The following is an 8323-nucleotide window of genomic DNA, read 5'->3' as shown; positions in this document are numbered from 1 at the left end:
TATGTACTATCCTTACTGATGAATTCAGAACCACACCGAGAAGCTCTGTAGAAGGTGTTGGATGTGGCGTATGTGGATCACGACGTCACGATTGAACAATTCGACAGTATTGTTGCAAACATCATCGCTTGTAACAATTTAAGTTTTTGTGATGCTGATCTCCCCGAGGAGGGAAGAGGCCATAACTTGGCACTACACATCTCTATGAGTTGTAAAGATGATGCCATGTCCAATATGCTGGTGGGCACTGGGTCATCATTAAATGTGTTGCCAAAGACCACTCTTGCAAAGTTATCATATTAGGGGCCTCCCATGAGGCAGAGTGGAGTGGTAGTGAAAGCTTTTGATGGGTCGCATAAGACTATGATTGGAGAGGTTGATCTTCCAGTCAAAATTGGACCAAGTGATTTCCAGATCACCTTCCAAGTTATGGACATTCACTCATCATATAGCTGTCTCTTGGGCAGACCATGGATTCACGAGGCAGGCGCCGTGACATCCACCCTACACCAGAAACTGAAGTTTGTCAAGAATAAGAAGCTGGTGGTGGTAGGGGGAGGAAAGGCTCTCCTGGTTAGCCATTTGTCTTCCTTTTCTTATATAGATATTGAGGATGAAGTTGGAACGCCGTTCCAAGCTTTATCTATTGTTGAACCTATTAAGAAGGGAACTTCTTCATTTGCTTCCTATAAAGATGCAAGGTTGGCCATTGGGCGTGGTGCAACTGCTGGATTGGGGCAGATGATTAAGCTGGAAGACAACAAATCCCGGGCTGGCATAGGCTATTCTTCTGGTGTCTTCAACAAGCAAGGTATGTTCAAGAGTGGTGGATTCATCCACACTGGTCAAGATGAGGAAGCTGTTGCTATTGTGGAAGAGGATGCAGAGGATTCTAGCAACTTCATCATCCCTGGAGGGATCTGCAATAATTGGGTCGCTCTTGATGTTCCAACAGTTATCCATAAGTCAAAGTAATATTCATTGTGTTTGAAAAGCCTCCTCCCATGCCAAAAGGAGGAGTGATGACATCGTTGGAGCATAAATATAATGATATTTCCATTCAATAAATTCATGTTAAATGTTTGTTTTTCCAATTATTTTCCCTTTTCGCTTTTTGCATGAAATTGGTGATCACATAAAACCCTAAATAAAATAAATCTTTTCATCTGCATAATGATTTGACTTGCTTGAATTCTAAAATCTCTTTTATATCCAAAATCATTATGCAGGTTGATCAAACCCATTGAACATAATGATCCAACACCATCTCCCAACTTTGAATTCCATGTATTTGAGGCAGAAGAAGATGATGTTGAAGAGATTCCTGACGAGATTACCCGTCTACTTGAGCATGAAGAGAAGATCATTCAGCCGCATCTTGAGAATCTGGAAACAGTCAACTTGGGGTCTGAAGACTGTGTAAGAGAAGTAAAGATTGGGGCACTCCTGGAAGAATATATTAAGAAGGGGTTGATTGATTTGCTACGAGAATATGTCGACGTCTTCGCCTGGTCGTATGAAGACATGCCTGGTCTAGATACAGATATTGTGCAACATTTCCTGCCTTTAAAGCCTGAGTTCGTGCCTGTGAAACAGAAGCTCAGAAGAACTCATCCTGATATGGCAGTGAAGATTAAAGAGGAAGTTCAGAAGCAAATTGATGCAGGGTTTCTGGTGACTTCTACATATCCTCAATGGGTGGCCAATATTGTGCCCGTGCCTAAGAAAGATGGAAAAGTCTGAATGTGTGTGGACTATAGAGACTTGAATAAAGCTAGTCCGAAAGATGATTTCCCTCTACCACATATTGATATGCTGGTAGATAATACAGCTAAATTCAATGTCTTCTCGTTTATGGACGGATTTTCCGGATATAATCAGATTAAGATGGCACCCGAGGATATGGAGAAGACAACATTCATCACACCTTGGGGAACATTCTATTATCAAGTGATGCCCTTCGGTTTGAAGAACGCCGGAGCCACGTATCAACGAGCTATGACTACCTTGTTTCATGATATGATGCATAAGGAGATCGAGGTATATGTTAATGATATGATTGCGAAGTCGAGAACGGAAGTTGAACATGTAGAACACTTGTTGAAGCTTTTTCAGCATTTGAGGAAGTATAAGCTTCGTCTGAATCCTAACAAGTGTACATTTGGAGTCCGTTCCGGCAAGTTATTGGGCTTTATTGTCAGCAAAAGAGGTATTGAGGTTGATCCTGCAAAGGTCAAAGCAATACAAGAGATGCCTGCGCCTAAAACTGAGAAGCAAGTCCGAGGTTTTCTTGGCCGCTTGAATTATATTTCCAGATTCATATCCCACATGACTGCCACATGTGCGCCGATATTCAAGCTCCTCCGGAAAGATCAGTCTCATGATTGGACCGAGGATTGCCAAAAGGCCTTTGACATTATTAAAGAGTATTTGTCTGAGCCTCCGATTCTGTCTCCGCCTGTGGAAGGAAGACCGTTGATTATGTATCAGACAGTTCTTGAAGACTCAATGGGTTGTGTCCTTGGTCAGCAAGATGAGTCAGGAAAGAAAGAGTATGCTATCTACTACCTGAGTAAGAAGTTCACTGATTGTGAGTCTCGATACTCAATGCTTGAGAAAACATGTTGTGCTTTGGCTTGGGCTGCTAAGCGCTTACGCCAGTATATGTTGAATCATATGACTTGGTTGATATCCCAAATGGATCCAATCAAGTATATCTTTGAGAAGCCTGCTTTAACTGGGAGAATTTCCCGTTGGCAGATGTTGTTATCTGAGTATGATATTGAGTATCGAGCTCAGAAGGCCATAAAAGGTAGTATCTTGGCTGACCACTTGGCACATCAACCAATTGAGGATTATCAGTCAGTTCAGTATGACTTCCCGGATGAGGAGATTCTGTATTTTAAAATGAAAGATTGTGACGAGCCTATGCTCGATGAAGGGCCAGAGCTTGGTTCCAGATGGAGCATGGTGTTTGATGGCGTTGTAAATCAGTACGGTAATTGTATTGGGGCAGTGATTATTACTCCTCAGGGCACACATTTTCCTTTTACAACAAGGCTAACTTTCAAATGCACGAATAATATGGAGGAGTATGAGGCATGTACTATGGGATTGGAAGAGTGTATTGATCTTAGGATCAAGCATCTTGATGTTTATGGTGATTCGGCCCTCGTTGTTAATCAGATTAAGGGTGACTTGGAAATGAATCAGCTTGGCCTCATCCCATATAGAGATTATGCGAGGAGGATTTCAACATTCTTTACTGAGGTTGACTTTCATCATATTCCTCGAGATGAGAATCGGATGGCAGATGCTCTTGCTACACTTGCTTCAATGATTGTGGTTAGACTGTGGAATGAAGTTCCCAATATCACTGTGATGCGCTTGGACAGACCAGCTCATGTATTTGCAGTAGAGGAAGTGCAAGATGATAAGCCATGGTATTATGATATCAAGTGTTTTCTTCAGAGCCAGATTTACCCGCCTGGGGCATCTGTGAAAGATAGAAAGACTTTGAGGAGATTGTCAGGCGGTTTCTACCTCAATGGCGATGTGCTTTATAAGAGAAACTTTGACATGGTTCTGCTCAGATGCGTGGATAGACACGAAGCAGACCTGTTAATGACTGAGGTCCATGAAGGTTCATTTGGTACTCATTCCAATGGACATGCCATGGCTAGAAAGATGTTGAGAGTAAACTACTATTGGTTGACAATGGAGTCTGACTGCAGCAAATATGTGAAGAAATGCCATAAGTGTCAGATTTATGCGGATAAAATTCATATTCCCTCGACACTTCTGAATGTGATTTCATCACCATGGCCTTTCTCTATGTGGGGAATTGACATGATTGGCATGATAGAGCCGAAAGCGTCCAACGGTCATAGGTTTATTCTCGTAGCAATTGATTACTTCACCAAGTGGGTTGAAGCGGCATCATATGCAAACGTGACCAGGCAGGTGGTTGTGAAGTTTATCAAGAATTAACTCATATGCCGTTATGGTGTGCTAGACAAGATCATTATTCATAATGGATCTAACTTGAACAATAAGATGATGAAAGAACTATGTAGTGAGTTCAAGATTGCACATCATAATTCTTCTCCTTACATACCCAAGATGAATGGGGTTGTTGAAGCGGCTAATAAAAATATCAAGAAGATTATCCAGAAGATGGTTGTTACGTATAATGATTGGCATGAGATACTGCCATTTGCCTTGCATGGATACCGTACATCTGTCCGTACTTCAACAGGGGCAACCCCTTTCTCTCTTATTTATGGCATGGAGGTTGTGCTCCCAGTAGAGGTAGAGATCCCATCAATGAGAGTCTTGATGGAAGCCAAGTTGACTGATGCTGAATGCGTTCAGAGTCGTTATGACCAATTGAATTTGATAGAAGAGAAGAGATTGACTGCCATGTGCCATGGTCAGTTATATCAGCAAAGGATGAAGAAAGCCTTTGATAAGAAGGTCAAACCTCGTGTGTTCCGAGAAGGTGACCTTGTGCTCAAGAAAGTCTTGTCTTTCGCGCCCGATTCCAGGGGCAAGTGGACTCCAAACTATGAAGGTCCATATGTTGTTAAGAGAGCCTTTTTAGGCGGTGCTTTGATACTTACAACTATGGATGGGGAGGATTTCACTCGTCCTGTGAATTCAGATGCAGTCAAGAAATACTTCGCCTAAAAATAAAAACAGAATAGCTCGCTAAGTTGAAAACCTGAAATGGAGGCTTAGGCAAAAATGAGCGTCTCGGTGGATTGAAAACCCGAAAGGGCGATCCAGGCAAAAGTTAGAGACATAAAAAATGAATATGTATCCCGGTAGATTGAGTACCTCACCCTGGGGAAATCTAGGCAAAAATTAGGGATTTGGCAAGTAATTGCATCCTGACAAGACTTTGTTCTACAAACTATCGTCTGTCAGAGATTCTCACTCAGTCATCGTCAACTGAAACTTCAAATACATCGGATTCAGAGTTGGTGGAGAAATGGTCATTATGTTCAATGTAGCCCTTTTTCAATATATATCACCAATTTCAAATTTGTAAAGATCCATGGAGTCTCGCCATTTGCAGACTACTATTCCATCAAATGAATTTGAGCCTTTATCCAATTATTTGCACTCCTATTTGTTTTTATTCAACAAATATTTTGCATGTTTTAATTGAGAAATATCATTGTCTTAAATAAATAAATTTTTCATAATTTGTTTTTAAACAAAGTGAACATTCACAATGATAAAAAGATACTTAGGATGTCTTCAGCGCTCTCCCGAAGATGGCATGATTCCCAACAGGGTGAGACATTTGTTCATATTCCGGGCATGCTTGTATCCTCGTCCTTAGGAGCCTTTTGTGGTTTTTCTCCCGAGCAGAGTGTTTGGTAAAGACATTCATCCCTCTTTCCTTCAGCAGAGTAGCGATCCTTCCTCCTCAACAAATGTGACCTTGGAGACTTCTGACTGGTGGTTGTTCCCCACAAATATCCATCCTCTCCTCTGATAATTTCCCCAGTAGAGTTGCTTCTACGGCGGATTTTATCTGTGCGATGATCCTGTCCCCAGCTAGAATGACTGATGTTCATTCCCCTGCAGAGGTCTTTGTTTCCTGGTATCTCTTGCCCCCATCAGATTGGATGTTCTCCGCTGGGCCTGGATTTCTCTCTTGAGATGTAGTACCGGATATTTGTTCGTTGATTCTTGGACCTGTTTGTGTTAGATATGTCTGTTTTGTTAGCATTCATCATACATAAACCACGCATATATGCATAATTTTAACATTTAGATATTCATGTTGCATTCTTTGCCATATATCTTTGATTGTTATCTCCTGCTAGTTGGTAATATATTTCCCCAAGCAGATGTTTGTGTCTGATCTTCCCATGTAGAGTCAGCCCCATAAGCATAAAGTGTTTATCCTTCCTTCTATATTCCCCACTGAGTTATGACCTCGTGGATGATGGTTGTTTTTGTTTCCTCCCAATACATATACTGGGATGGAGCTCCCCCCTGAGTTATATCCTCATAGGGATGAGTCTTGTTTCATCGTGCCTCTCTAGTTTGTTCTTAGATTGGCTTTTGGCGTTTTTCCTTGCACTTCCCCGTTAGTTTGGATGAATGATTGCTCAGTAACCAGTAATTATCCATCTTTTCCCGGCGGAGTCCGTGGTTTTCTGCCATTATACCGGTAGTTGTAAACCCTATTTTATCCCCTTGCAGAGTTAACCCTTTTGTTCATCCTAACCGGTGACGGTTACTCTTCCGTGGTTTTCTACCCAGTATCCGGTAGATGTAATCCCTCCCTTGGCGGTTATCTTTATCCAATATTCGGTATTGATAGTCCTTCACCCTTTTTGAGCATATATCCCAGGAACCGGTGATATATCTCCCGGATCATTGCGTTTGTCAATGTATCCCCAGCGGGTCATCTTTCATTTGCCTTTTGTCGGCAATGATCGTTTCTCCCTTTGTGATCGGTCATCATTTTGTACCTAGTTTTTGGTATCCTGATGCCCCTTTTCTTTCGGTCGATTTATCCTTTATTAACCCAGTAACCGGTTGTGGATAATCTTCCATGCGAGTGTGTTATCTACGTTTGACGGTAATAGATAATATATCTCATGCACTCTTTGGTCAAAGTCTTTTGCTCTTCCCCAGTTGAGTAAGATTCGTATCCCCTTTTGTGGAAGCGAATGTCCATCCTGTAATCGAGTCTACTTTTTAGCCCTCTTTTGGATGATGAGTGTTTTGGAAATATTCCCCAATTCATGCTTGGTCGGTCACCTATTATATACCCAGTAACCGGTATCCCTGGTGTTCCTTCCTCTCTGATCCCTATTATGACTTTTTGTCCCCTGTGGAGTCAGATTTTCCTGAGTTGAAATATACCTTTTTAGGTTTTCCTCAGATGATTTCGGATGTTTGATATCTCTCACCTTTATACCGGTCTTAGATATTCATTCTCCCCGAGCATGTTGTTCTCTCACCCTTATACCAGTGTTCGGATCACATTTCTCTTTGAGCTTATTACCCAGTAGCTGGTAATACCTTATTTTGTGGTTTCCTCAGCTGAGTTCTCTTTGGACATTTCCCCATCAGGGTCCTTTGTGGTTTTTCCCCAGCGAAGTCCCTTAGTGGATTCTCCCAGCCTGAGTCCGGATTTTTATCCGAAGTATCCTTTATGGATAATTTTGCTGTATTGGCATATTCCCCAATACATGCATCTTTGAGTCAGCTCGAGTCCTTCCATTGATATATTTCCATTAGAATCCCTCTCGTGTCTCTTAGTAAATCTCAAGCCGTGACCTGCTCACGCAATTTATCTCCTTTCTTATCCCCATAAGAATCCCCGAGTCTATGTCCCATGGAGTGAATTACTCATATGGATTGTCAGTTTCTCCGGATTTCTTTTCTTCTTTGTGAACACATATCCCCACAGAGTATTACCTTTTGCATACATACATTTGCATCATGAGGTCTCTTAGGGACCAAAATTCGTCTCTTTGTTATTATTTAAGCCCATTCTACCCCGTCGAGACGAAGATTTTAACCTTCACTTCTCCGGCTAGAAAGACCTTAATAAGAGGCATCTGTAAGACCCTAATTTTGACCCTAAGATCCCTCATGGTATCATAACATTGTAGTTGCATAGCCTCAAGGATCATAAGCATCTTGGTTCCCTTTGCCTTTGGGTTAGGACCTCTTGTGAGTGGCTTGAGATCACCAAGCATGCTTGAATTGTATATCATTGCTTTTCTCATTTTTATTAAATCAAAAGCACAAAAATATGTCACTAACATCTCTTGTTTATAGCTTGAGTAGTCACAAGGTCTAAAGGCTTCTAGGAGACCCTATGTGCAGTGATATGGTCAAGAGAAGATGAAAGCAAGCATGGTAATGGTTCCCAAAGCTCGCATCCATCAAATATGCCTCCCAAGTATCTCAATTCATCATTTTGATCAAAGTAAAGCAAAGGGTTTGAGGTTTGTTTCCCAAGGAAACCCTAATTCATCTGTTCATCAATTGTGCCTTGCTCATGAAGCAACCTCAGCCCATTGTCAAATACAATCAAGGGAAGTTATTTAATTCATCATTTCATGCATATTTGAACTTATTTGAGTGTCCTCAATCATCAATTTATCAAGATATGAGGTGTGGACTTGAGAAGTTGATCAGTTAATTCATCTGACTATTTAGAAATACACTGAGACCTAACATTTTATGTGTTGGTCAAATGGAGATGACCCCAAGAGAAAAATTGTTCTTAAGGACAATATGAAAAACTTTCATGTTCATAAAAAATGATTTGAAGCTTGGAAGG

Source organism: Lathyrus oleraceus, chromosome 1 (genome assembly GCF_024323335.1).
Source record: "Lathyrus oleraceus cultivar Zhongwan6 chromosome 1, CAAS_Psat_ZW6_1.0, whole genome shotgun sequence".
Taxonomy (NCBI): domain Eukaryota; kingdom Viridiplantae; phylum Streptophyta; class Magnoliopsida; order Fabales; family Fabaceae; genus Lathyrus; species Lathyrus oleraceus.
This window is presented reverse-complemented; position numbering follows the sequence as displayed.